At 34.9% G+C, this 14,455-nt stretch overlaps 1 long non-coding RNA gene across 1 annotated transcript in view; it reads right to left on the bottom strand.

The window, feature by feature from the left end:
- Positions 1 to 13,888, bottom strand: part of LOC120778710 — a 163,371-nt gene extending 149,483 nt beyond the window's left edge. The window contains exon 1 of the long non-coding RNA XR_005705575.1: positions 12,880 to 13,888. This is a non-coding gene — a long non-coding RNA (uncharacterized LOC120778710). The remainder of the gene's footprint in view (positions 1 to 12,879) is intronic.
- Positions 13,889 to 14,455: the final 567 nt, after the last annotated feature.

Raw genomic sequence — 14,455 nt, 5'->3', positions numbered from 1 at the left:
TTCAATTTATCTTCATCTGTAGGATTTTCAATTATTTACACGCACATTACGTCGAGCGAAAACAAACAGCTTGAAACCGAGAGCGTCTGGCGATACAAGCGATTACCCATACATAACGAGCTGTCTGTTCTTTTCTCAACAAATAAACATATAAATAATGCCTCGGCTTCCCCCTCGCCAACAGCTTGCACGTGATTTTCCGCCAACAGATTTATCACTACATTTCTTACAGCATCTCTCACCTTTTTTACACAACAGTGTAATTTACAATACCGAAACACATGTTCGATTTTCACAACGGATATGCACACACACGCACGCATACATACACCAATACATAAGCAATCCTATCTGTCGAAGATCTCAGTGATTGTGTCCCTGCAACTGCCAGCGCGCAACTGTGATCGCCGGTGATCTCCTGTGAACCTGTCGTCGTGGCCGCGGTCATGTTTGCAGTTAACGAACCTGAGCGGTTGGCTGCGGCTATCACAGATCAACGCACTTCTTGTAAATAAATACGAACTCATTATGCGCGTCCAACTACTGCTATGCGCAGACGCACGGCTGTTGAAAATCGAAAGTGATCCTACAAACCCACTTCGAGTTCCCATTGTTTCCCTTTCATTCAGGAAATCGACCAAATACGAAAGAAAAAACAAATCACAACAACAGCAAAGCAACAAAAAATACTGCGCAAGAAGTCAGATCTTGAGAAGAAAGACCACAAGTATAAGCAATAATGAGTAAGGAGGCACAGACAAAAAAATCAACACAACAACAGCAACAACGCAAAAGTACGCAAAAGCCAAACAATTGAAGGACGCGAACCTAAGACAACAACAGCAAATCCAATAACAGCAAAGAGTGGCGAGCGAGCAGATGCAGCCGATGGTTAGCAGCCTGGCACCATAAGGCCACAACTGGCAATTTGCACAAAGAACCCTTGCCTACCCTAACACGAGAATGAATGGGTAACCGCACAGCAATGTTACCGGAAAACAAATCTGAATATATTTCCAGCGTGTTGTTTTCGCTGTGCAACTGAATGTGTCTGCGTGGCTGCGTCACTGGCTCCGGTAGCGCTGGTGCTGGGGCGCGCCCAGTACGCAGGAGTCGCGGCAAGGTATTGGTTGTGTGGCAGCCAACAACAATGCAGCGCGTAAAAAATGCGAATCTCTGTTGTTGGTTGCGGTTGAGCGATGCAGTTGTGCCGATCGTTTAACGAGGATCAAGCACGTAGGGTCAAGCCAGACGCGACGTGGCGGATTTGCAGCGCGTTGGCTGCGGCAAACAAATATATACAGATCTATATTAATGTGTATGTGCATATGTAATAAAAAGGCTAAATGTGTAACAATAAAAAATGTAAATGCCGAGGCTTAAGGTGGGCTTGGCGCAATAGTTGTAGAAGTCTCGACGACCATAAGGTATGGGGAGCGAGTGTAGGAAAGTACAACAGACCACGCATGTGGCACAAATGTGGAAAGATGTCGAGATTTACAAGTGTTTGCATGCACATTAGGGTGGTACATAAGAAAAATTTTTACAATTTGTTTAGTTTTGATAACCAACGAGGTAACATATGACCACACTTAAGATATAAAAATAATAATATTTTTAGTCTCGAAACCCCAAGAGGTTATAATCGGATCGAAGACATTCGGGATTTATATTCTGATTTCCATTGAAGACATTTATCTGAATATAGATATTTAAACGAGGCTTCTTAGATGATGTATGTAGTCAATATTAATAAGCTACCTTTTATACGAGTGACAAAAGAATACTCGCTAAAGTGGAAAAGTCATATATAACTTTTTTTTATAGTTCGGGAAGGTTGCTGCTATAGAGGGAAGCTTGAAACTCAACGTTACAATGTCGGAAAGTCTCTACTCTGACTGGGATCTTAATAACAATATTTTAATATAATGTATTTCATAGAAAATCGAAGAATCGTAGCCAACTACTCTCGAAATTCCAAAAACAGTGCTGGTATGATCCTTGTTTTTACTTCTGATCCATCTGAAAAGTTGGATAAAAAACAACAGAATCTTCTTTCGACGAACAAAATTTAGTCCTTTGATTCTTACTCTTGCCTTTCCATCATACGTTGCAGAAACATTTACGCTGACGAACCAAAATGAGAAATCGCTTGGAACATTCGAGAGAACTATGCTCCGCAGGGTCTTTGGAGTCGCTCGATTAACGAACTGTATGAGCTCTACGACGACATGGATATAGTTAAGCGCATTAAAATTCAACGAATGCGCTAAGTCGTTCCATGCGTACAATGATGCTCCAACGAAAATCTTCTCCGATTCGAGATATTTGGGTGGATCACGCATCCAGTTGAAGGAAAAAGTACATAAGCACCTGTCTGCACTTGGGATGTACAACTTGCGTGATATCGAAGAGGATAGACGCAACGACCGAAGTTTTGTACTCTCGGCACAGATCGACCACGGTTGCAGAGTCACTGAAGAAGAAATCATAGAGTCGGAATTTGAAAGAGAGAAATTTGTAATTATATTCACTGCTTTCTTTTTGCAGAGTTGCGCAATATTTTGTCTCCCGCTCTCAAAAAAGAAATCTAAAAGCGATTTCGGACTCAAAATAATTGGTAATTTCCATAGCTGAATCAGAAACGTATGGTCAGGGTCCACAAACTCGTCACAAATCAGAACCAAGATAAATTTTTTAAAAGGTCCAGGAATATAATAACAGCCATGTAGTTAGATGGGGGTCTAGAACATGTGATGACTTTCTCTTCCGTATTTCATAACCACAATAGTGCACCTACGTATATTTGGTCCAAGACAGATATAACAATCCTCATTTAATTTCTTTGTCTCTGCCAACAGCGCCAAGAACATCGAAAAATACAGAAAAATACAAAAAAACACCACAACAACTACTGAAAAGCAGTAAAAAATCAGGAATAAAACTAAATGAAGAAAGCAATACAGTGACATCACGAAAAGTGAGCTTGAACAAGGGGGTAAGAAAACGAAAAAGGACATTTCCGATCCCGAGCGCCAGTTGTTTGTTGTCTTTACTGGCTGCTTCTGACAGTCTTAGCGTCGGGTAGCTGATGAATTACACGAGCGAAGGAAATTATGGTTGCGCTGTCAGTTTGTTTCGGAACAAATCGAAAGAAAACATAGCGAAGAAGGATAAGAAGGAAAGCCACGAAAAAAATATGATAATTATTACGGGCTGGCATAAAAGGGCTGCTGCACGGAGCAGCAACCGAAAATATAACCAAACTCACATAAAGACATACAAATAACTTATTTTACAGCATAAAATGATAAATTTCTGCTTAAGAAACTTTTCCAATTTATAAATGACAAAATTCCCAGAAAAGAACCCCGACACAAGCAATGCACAACTCCTTAGGCGGCCCACAGTCAGCGTCGCGCACACTACTAAACGTGTATAATTTTGAATTTTAATTAAAAAAAGGGAAAATTACTTGGACGCTCTTAAGAGTCGTTTGCGCTTTCTTTCGCCGCACATAAATACGCTCTCCAGCGGCGGCGCTGGCGAACAAAAGGAAGTGTTGCACGACGCGGCGCATCCTTTCAGCTGTGAGTAGCTGAATTAAAAATAAGCAAACTTTGAATCATTAATCAAAAATACAGAAATCCGCCCCACAAAACGCTGAAATTAGTTGCAACACCCGAAAGGTGCTGTGCTTTTTCGTTGTATTTCGCTCCGTCTTAGACGAGCGGACGCGCTAAGTCTTTACCATGGCTGCGCCTTTTCTTTATTGCTGGAGCGCATTAACCCTTTTCCTGCTTTGGCCGCAGTGAATTTACATTAAAAGTTGAAATGAATTGAAGTGGATTGCCAGCAAGGATAAGCGCAAACAAATTCTCTACACAAAGCACACACACACACACACAGACAGATGGACTCGTTTGTGGACACTGTGCCATACCCACTTGGTTAGTAGAATCTTATTGCTGCTGTCCGCTTCCACTCAAATCTTGAATGGCGTAATTTGCTTCTTATCTCAACCTTTTTTCGTATTTTTGTTTCTCGCTTTGAATGGCAACTTCGCACGATGATGGATTAGCAAATGGAAAAGTTTTTAATGCGATGCATTAGAAATAAATTAAAGTGCTGAGAGAGGACACGGAAATGTTGCGTAAATATTTATAGAAAGAAATATATACATACATATATATTATACATCTATATGTATCAGTATGCTTTAAAATCGCCTTAGTAACAGCGAGTGCGACTCTCAAAAGTGGGTGGTAGCTCAGACGTCCGCGGACGATATTTTGTCAAGAAGAGGCTGGTGCTTAAACCCATTCAAACTTGAGTCTAAATCTAGTAGAACTCTCCATTTGTCAGAAAATTCGGCAATTTTTAGCTCAGCGATGTTGTTTATGAAAAAGAAGATTTCAGAGTGAGTATTGCAATACCGAAAAATCTCGACTAACATAAATTTCTGTTTGCTATAAGGAATTCGATAATTTGCCCACTCTCAGTGGCAAAGTTGGGAAGAAGATCTCCGGCTAACAACAAAATCAGGTAGCCTGATCGTCGGTGACTGGAAAGTGTCTGAGGACCCATCTATGTCGGCTCATTCATGGATACTCTTGAGCATTCTTGAGAAATCCAGTACTTCCCTTCAACATCAAAATCTCAGGAATACAGTATGGATAAATTTACCAAGATAGCAACAAAAAGCTTAGAAGCAAGTAGGCTCAAAATACAATCAGTAATTTGGAAGAACTAGATTAAGAGGCGGAAATGTTAGAAAATATCTTAACCACCTCTTTCAACAGTAAAAAAAGTTCTCAAAAAACATCAGGTTGATCCCTCTGCATCTCGTATAAATCTTCTCATTTAAGCTTTAATTTATTATTTGGATAACGGATGGCCTTTAAGATCTTAACAAAAAATGGTTTTTTTTTTTAAGTAATAAGGGAGATGTTGCCTACTGTAACAAGAACCAGTGTCTGTGCTTCGCAACATGACTGCCTAGATAATCTGTTGTGACTAAAAACCACAAATATGGTAGCTTTCCGAGAGAACTAAAAACAATAATGCATTCGAATAATCATTCGCTTGATTCTGTCGCCCCAAAAGCAACCAATTTTGAATATAATGAAAACTTGTTTTACAAAACCTAAATTACGGATCGAAAAATCATAGAGCATACTATATATGTATTTATATCAAGCATCAAGAAACTAGAAATTAATTAATATCTGATAATATTCCACAAAATACTCAAATGTGCTCATTAGTGAGTAACCTATCCGATATTCCTTTGAAAAAGTCAAATTTTTGTTAGATACTGTAAGTCTCATAAAACCTCAAGTACTGCACGATCTTCTAAAATAAATATGTTAAAAAAATATATACATAAATAAATATATGTATAGCCGAATAGAGCCATTAGAAATTTACCATCAGCATCAGAAAACCCGACCGCAGCAATAAAGCAATTTCGGGTAATAAAACTACTCATATCAGCGAAGTATAAAAATGTACTTTACGTACATAAGTAGATACTATACATATTTACTTAAGCATACATTTATGCGTGGTATACATACATATATACATATTTAGGCAATTGTTTACCCAGTAGATGAAATATGAGTTTTCGTGAGCATTTGCTAATTTAATTACTATAAGTATTTAGATGCAGTGAGTATAGTAAATACATAAGCCATTCAGCAAAATAATATTTAAAATTTATTTTAAATTTTTATCGGTTACCGGTAAACCTGTATCAACATAACGTTGACAGGCGATACAATTAAAAATACTATTTTAAATAGCCTTTTGTGACATATCACCTATTGTGAGTTGTGACAAGCTGTCCTGTTATTTCTGTTCAATTTTGTAAGATTTGATTAAATCAAGAACTTTTTCTTTTCATATTTCGATTCACAGTCTGGATTCGTTCCTTAAAGTTAAGATTCTAGCGAGTTGTGGATGTTATTATTCTAGTAATGCAACACAATTTGAGGCTCAACTCAGTCATTAACCTTTACAACGGTTAATGTAGATATGAAATATTTACTTTATATAATCGATATATCGATATTTTGCTTGAAGCTACCGTTAACAAAGCTTTTGAAAAAAAAATACATTTAAAAATTGCCAAATTAATTATTTTGTGTCGAATTCTTGAGCTGAAATACATTTTCTAACTTCGAATAATCGATAAAGCAAAGTGTTTAATAACCACACCCAACGAAAGCAATGGATAGAAAGATTTATGAAAATGAATGCCATGGAATATTCGCTTAAAAATATTTCAAAAAGTGAGTATTGATTTAGATTAATCGAAAGAGAAAGTTCTATTTCAAATAATCGTTTAATCGTTTCATTTTGCTTGAAATAGTCGATAAATATCACATTAAATTCAATTCTTAAATGGCAAAGATTTGGATGCTTAAGCCGCTATGCTATTAAGCAAACGGAAAATTAGAAATATTTTAACATTAATTAATTAATCTCTATGGTCAAACTTTCGTGCCGTCACCCAAAATGCAAAAAAACGTATCATCAAAAAATCGAAATTGAGTTCTTTATTGCTTACGATTCAGTACTGCCTACTACATATGTGAATAGCATAAAATCTTCAGCTTCCGCTGTCAGATATATCCAATATATAACCAATATAACTAATATATAACCCATATATAACCAATATTTAACTAATATATAACCAATATATAACTAATATGTAACCAATGTATAACCATTTTATAACCAAAACTCAAGTTTTGTTTCAATATGATTGGTTTCTATTATATCGTTTCTCTGTCGCCTGTAAACTTATGAAAAGTGATGTTGAGTTATTTTGCATTTTAAGTAACGATATAAGAATTATTATTTTTGAAGGCAATTTTCATATTCTTGTTTCGACAAATATTTGTATGTGTCTATGACTCAGCTAGTGAACTCTATCTCGTACCGCAAAGGACCGAGCTAGTTTATGGGTGACTTATTGGCCTACCAGATTAACCTAATCTAACCTATATGTGTCTATCGCAATCAACAGTACGATACAATAAAACTGAAATAAAAGCGCCCACAACAATTCGGAGATCACATCACATTCCTTAAATGAAATAGGAGAATTTTCAGGTCGAATCACTATAGCATATAGCTAGCATAAAAACTGAACGTTCAAAATCAAGTTTTTATAGATATTTATAAAACCAACAAAAAGAGCTGGACCACTCACAACTTCAAATTCACTAGCTTCTCATCAGCTCAGCTCCTCAAGATTTCTCTAGAAGGTAGATATGAGTAACTTATTATACCCTATGTATGTATGTATGTATACAAACACGCCGTGCTAGTACGTATAGAGAAGCCACGACTTTGGCAACAACAGGTACGAAACGCATAAATATAAAAATCGTAAACAAACGAAACCCCAACTCAACTCACGTTAAATGGGTCACCTGATGCACGAAATATTATTCCATGCGATCCATATGAACGGGCAAATAAACAAACAAATGCATTTAGGCGAAACAAAGGGGCATTGCTACACACATCCACACATACATATACATATATATATGTACATATGAATGTTTGTGGGTATGGCGCTGATTTTTACAAGCCAAGCACTCGTACCTATCATCCACATAAAGAAGACAACAACGCACAAACAACAACAACAGTAATTTCAGTGAAGATATTACTGCTTTTGTAGCTGCGGCTTTAATGGTGTTCTACTGCAACAATAACAGCAACAACACACACACAATATGCAAACCTCAAGTCGTGTGTTGTTTTTTTGTTGTTTTTGTAAATGTGATTGTTGCTGTGTTGTTTTATTATGGTCAATATGGCTTATTGTTGTTATTGTTTTTTCGTGTGTTGTGTTGTTTTTTTGGTTTGTTTCCATAGCTGAGGCTAATGCTGCGTGGATACGGCAACAATACTCTATGCGAGCGCTGCATCGCGCGTGAAAGAATAGCAAATGAGCAACGAAACGATCGAAGAGTCACCGCGCGTCGAGTCTCACTTTGATTGTAATGTCTTTGTTGATGATGGTTGTGTTGAGGTTAAAAAATTATCTTGTTGCTCGCTGTTCAATGCTGTGCTGCATGCATCACAACAACAAGCCACATGTACAACAACATGCATACACACAAAGGCAAACGGACAAGTGTTTCGGCTGTCTCGGCGATTGCACTGTCACTCACTTTATTGTGCAATGATGTTGTGGTGATTGTTGTTGTTGTTGCCGAAACTGAATTGTTGATGTTGATGCGTGATGAAAGTGTTGATGGTCAGCGTAGATGGCAGTGGGCAGATAAGTGTATTGTTTCACTTTATTTTATTGAAATTTAGTGAGTTGGCCTTTTTCGTTTTCTACATTTTACTTTATTGCTTTCTACACTTTGTTTTTTAATTTTATTTTTCTATTTTTTGTTTGGCGGCATAAGTTTGAGTACGCCTGAAAGCCAGTTCTTTTAGTGTTTTTTGTTTTATAAAAAAAAAGGTTTTTTTGAAATAAAAGGTCTTTAAAAAATTTTTTTGAATACTTTTCAAGCGACGAGCGCATATTTTGGCTGCTGTTAAAAAGATATTCAATTTCATGAAGAAATAAGTATGATCAAAATTTTTGCGATTGATATGTTTTTATAGTTGCTGAACATTTCTTCAATGTCAAGTCTTACTATGTAGTCAAGCGATTATGCAATAGTACCACTAAATTTCTTTTGTTTCTTTGTTCTATACCACTTACAGAGTTTTCTTTATCAAAAACACAAGCTAACGGGTTGTACAAAGCCTTCAAAGACGGTGGAGAGATTATTGCAAACATGCCTCATTGTGGAGTGAAGGATACGGTGCTTGAAAATCGTCAGGCAAGTATTACAGAGATTGTCAAAAGAGCTCGACATCTCTCGTGAATTTATTCGAATAATATTGGTGAATATTTTGGGTATGAAACACGTTCTTGCTCGACTCGCTCGACCCCGATAAAGCTGAATTTTTTCCAAAAAGAGTATCGCTAGTATTTAGGCATGCTTGATCGAGCGAGTTCTGAACCCACATTCTTGGAGAACTTACAAGCTAGTCAGCAATCATGGTGGGGAAAAAAACGAGCCGAAACCAAAAATATCACGCCAAAGCCTCTCAAAAATCAATTATTGTTTTTTCCGATATTCATGGGTTGGTGCATCATGAAGGATGTCCGGAGGGACAGACGATCAAAAACGAGTTCTATTTGGCCTTTCTGATCATCCGTTGATACTCAGTAAAGATTATTCCGTCAAAAACGGCCGGAATTATAAAGGAATAATTCATGGATTTACACGATGATAAGGCACCATCGTATCGAGCCGTGATTGTGACCGAATTAAAAGCTTAAAACGCAATGAATACCATCGATCACCACCCGTTTTCATCAGATTTGGCTTCGTGTGATTTGAAATGAACGCTCCATAGCACCCGTTTTCAATCAATCGAAGAAATAAAACAAAATTCGCTGAAGGAATTGAAGGTCTTCCCAAAAAGTGCTTATGAAAAGTGTTTTGAGGACTAGAAAAATCATTGGCATAAATGTATTACACCTGGTGGGGATTACTTTGAAGGTAACAAAATAAATAAATATTGATGAATAATTAAATATTTTGCGTTTTATTTACAATTTTCGGGTACTTTTTGTCACAATCTATGTACTTAGTATTCTATACCCTAAAAAAATATCCATATTTAGAGATTAATTTAGCGCTGCCATAATTAATAATAATTATTTACTCAACAGAAAATAGCAAATTTTCAGAAAAGTTTAAAAAAAAGTTCAATTTTCTAATAGTAAAAGTGTTTCACCAAGTGCCACAACACTTCAAGAGCTTACTGCTTTTGTACATGAAATATGGATTAAACAGATTTTCAAAAAATCACACAAAAATCAAAATCATAATAAAACAAATTAAATTAAAAAACTGCTACCTCAAGTAATTTGTTTTTTAGATTAAATATTTTTATTGAATTGAAATTATTTTTCTTTCCAAAAACATATAATTTTTATACAATTACTTCAGGTTATAAAGTAAAAAGCGAATAGGTGTCACTGAATAATCTCTCATTGGATATCGCTATCACCGAAAATTGTCAAATATTAATACGAATTATATTGAAATCTATTCATTTGCTCAAATTTGTCTGATAACAAGAAAAACCGTCAACATCAGTTACTCCGAATCTACATATAACACCCCTCATAAATACAAAATTTTCCTTACAATAACTTGATTCCGATCGTTCAGTATGTACGAGCTATATGTCATGGTGATTCAGTATTGGCGGTTCTGTCAAATGAGCAGCTTCTTAAGGAAGCAGAACGTGTGCAAAATTTCAGAACAAATTATTAAAAAAGACGAACTAATTCACGTATATACAGCCAGACGGACGTTCAGACAGATGAACATGGCTACATCGACGCAGTTCGCTCATTATCAGATATATGTATGTATATGTATTTTGTAGGGTATCCGACGTTTCCTTCTGCGTGTTAAAAACATCGTAGCAAACTTTATATACCCTTTTTAGGGTACAAAAGGAATTTCAGAACAAAAACTTTTGCTTCGAAGGCGCTAAAGAGTAGTCGGCAAAGCAGAAGTTTTCGGAATCATTATATTATGTTAGCTTTATTTATATTTATGCCAAAGCAAGCACGATTTTGTTCACATTGAGCATAATCCCAGTTTGTTTAGGTTTTCTTTTTATTAAAAAATTAAGAATTATAAAGAAATCCCAGTTATATAACTAATACATATAATAATAGTTGTTTCAATTATTCTGTTTTAATTTTTTATAAATATGTGATAATCTTATTTAATAATTTTTTTTTAACATTTATTAATTATTTATGCAGAAAATAAATGATTATTTTATCATTTTGAAAGTTTTATAGTTTTCTTGCTGAAACTGGAGTTTTATTTCGTATTAATTTTCATCCGTTCGAAGCTCAATTTAGCTCATTTTATTATATATTAGGGCGTGTATATAACCATTTTTTTAAAGTAGCTCTCTTATTTCAATAAATGTAAATTTTTTAGAATTTTATTTTATTTTTTATTGTTGTTTAATTTTCCTTTAATTTTCATAATAATTTTTGTCTATATACATATTTTTATAACTTTTTTATACTTTTTTTATATTTGCTATTATTGTTATGTCTTTATTTAATTTAGTTGTCGATATTTTTTATAACTTTTTATATTTTTTAGAATTGTTTAATATTTGTTAGTATTGTACTATTTTTATTTAATTTTTAAAATATTTTTTTTCTACATTTTTTTATAACTTTAATTTTTTTATTTAATGTTTTATAATATTTTTTACATTTTTTTTTAGTTTTTTGTTCTATCTCTTTTACAGTTATTGTTTTGTATAATTTTTTTAAACAGATATCTTAAATCATTTCGTATAAATAATGGAGAAATAATTGTGAAATATTTTTTTTTTTGTTTTTGCTTTGACCAACTTGTTAAAATAGATTTGGAAATATTCTACTTTCAATTCAGAATATCTTAAGTTAGATATCTCAAAAGTTGTTACCTTTAAAAATTGATAAGAACTTAATAATATAAATTCTTCAATTAATTATAACAAACTAAATTAGAATCATTTTTATTGACTAAAAAGTCTCATAAATTTGTAAATTTAAAAAAAAAAATGTTATTAATTTTTAAACTTACTTTCAAAAAATTTACAAACTTTTTTAAAAATATTTATGTATTTGAAAATCCTAAAGAAATTGTTACGAATTTAAAATTTTTATATATTTGTATATTTATAATATTTTTAAAAGTTTGTATCCACAAATATTCTACAAGCTTTCATAAAAATGTTTGAAAATTTTGAATTTTGACAATTTATATCTTAAAAGATTTTAAAAACTTTCTGAAAGAATTTAAAAATAAAAAATTTTGAATATTTCGATTTCGAAAATTGATATCTCTGAAAATCCGAAAGAAATTGTTATGAATTTTAAATTTTTGTATATTTGTATATTTATTTTTAAAAGTTTCTATCCACAAATATTCTACAAGCTTATATAAAAATTTTCGAAAATTTCGAGTTTTGAAAATTTATGTCTTAAAAGATTTTGAAAACTTTCTTAAAGAATTTTAAAATAAAAAATTTTGAATATTTCGAATTTCATAAATTTATATTTTTGAAAATCTTAAAATTTTTTTATTAATTTGTAAATTTTTATAAATTCGTATATTTATTTCAAAAAATTATATCATCAAAATTTCTATAAGCTTTTTTAAAAATGTTTAAAATGAAAATTTTTGAAAATTCCAAATTTTAAAAATTTTTATGTCTGAAAATTCTACAAAAAAAATTATTTTTTTTTTGAAATTTGTATATTTATTTTCATATTTTTATGTATATATTAAAAAATTTTACACATTTTTTTTTTAATTTTTTAAAAGAATTTTAAGAATTTTTGAAAATTTCGAATTTCTTTAAAAATATTACAATATTTCTTTCCTTGGTTAAGCTTTTATATTTGAAAAATTTCGAATATATTTATTTTTGAACCATTCCTTTTTGTCAAAACTTTTAATTTTTATTTCAAAAATGTATTAGTCAAAATTAAAATATTTAAAAAACATCAGAAAATTCAATACTGATTTTCAAATGCATAAATTCTCAACATCTCATAGACAAATATTGAGTCAAATAAACTGACAATTTGATTATCAAATTTATCAATGTGGAGTTATGGTTTTTAACAGCAGCTTTATTATAATATTTTCAAGCTTGCTATTATGGCCGATCTTGTAGGCAGACAAGAAATATTTGCCAGCGATTTTAAATTTACAAAATATTTTAAAACTTATTTTCTGCAGAATTTACCTGGTTTCTCGCCATTCCCGAATGGTTCTCCATGATTGTACGCCCAATTGCCACAGCCCACCGGTAGGTCTATTTCTACATACGCGCTCACTCGCATGTGCCACATTTTGATTTACAGGAATTTACCAACATTCACCGATCCGTTTGCCACACTTGAGTCGAGTTTTTGCACAACGGCGGCAATAATTATAACAACAACAATAGCGGCAACACCGACACAGTTCTAAACACGGAAATTACAGCATGTTGCACGTTGCCACATACACGCGAACCTACATACATACATATGTATAGGCGAGCGCATGTGAGCGTCTGTCCGTCCGGCAGTCGAAAACACTGACAGGCGACAACCAACAAGCCGGCAACACACAACAAACGGAAAAGCAGCCGAAAACCAAACCAAATGAAAACTCGAACGCACCAAACGACAAATGACAACAAGAACCGTTATATGCGACGTTCATATGCAATCATAGGTGCATGTGAGACCAGTGTTAGCGGCACTTTTGTATACGGAGATTCGGTTTCATTGTCTCTTGGCCATAAATCATTTGCAGTTAAGCAAAAGTTAGTGCAAAGTTAGTGTTGTTGTACGAGCAAGCGAAGCGTTGGACGGTCGAGCGTACGCGGTAAATTAAACAACTGACACTCGGATTATAACATATCTGGCTACGACGCTAAGGCGCACCAGTTAGTTAGCATTGCGACGACATTTTGCTTTTATGTGGAATTAATATGATGCTGCGCCAAGCTTGTTGCTGCTGTTGTTACTTGCTCTGGCGCTGACTGAATAGTAATTTTGAAGTTGATTAAGATTTATTTATCAATGTGTCAGCGACGACGACAAGCTGATGTACTACTGCCAACACCGGCTGCTGTTGGACAACTGCACGAGGCCAGGATGCAGGATAAGCCACGGAGCCTGGCTGACTGCCAAGCAACGCCAAACGGCCGACCGACCGGCCGGCTAGTCAGCGCCGCCGTCACAGAGATGCTGCCGTTGAGGCGCGCCTGCCCGCTGCAAGTCGCGTGTGTGTGTGTGTGTGTGCAAGCGAACTTGTTAACAGCATGCAAGGGGGCGGCAGTAACAGCCATGATAGCGTCAGCGCAAGCACCACCAACGCCAACGCCATCACCAACAGCAACAACAAGCGCAGCAGTAATAGCAATCGAAAGCGCGCTTGAAACTCAACATATGTGCTTTACCGGCCGACTGTGGCGGCGGCTGCACGAACTACCGAATGATAGCCGAGCCACAGCCGATTGGACGCGGCGTTGGTTATGCGCACGCGGAGATTAAGCGCCCGAAAGTCGCAAAAAAAGCACAACATTTAAATTTGTGAAAAAGGCGACGCTGAGTTAGTTGAAATAAATGTTGCGGATCGAATTGTGCAAGAGGAAAAAATGGAGCACGACGCAGCGTGTTGCAAGAAACAAGTGGCAGCGCAATGTTGTGCGCCAAGCGGCGGCAAAATAATGAGCGCGCGTTGTGGCAGCGCGCTGTGTTTCGCTTTTTTTGTTTGTACCTGCTGCTGCCAAAATCAGTGATGTCACAGTGACGTCGAGCGCCGAACGC

Source organism: Bactrocera tryoni, chromosome 5 (genome assembly GCF_016617805.1).
Source record: "Bactrocera tryoni isolate S06 chromosome 5, CSIRO_BtryS06_freeze2, whole genome shotgun sequence".
NCBI lineage: Eukaryota > Metazoa > Arthropoda > Insecta > Diptera > Tephritidae > Bactrocera > Bactrocera tryoni.
The sequence above is the reverse complement of the archived record's forward strand: the minus strand, read 5'-3'. Positions and strand labels throughout refer to the sequence as shown.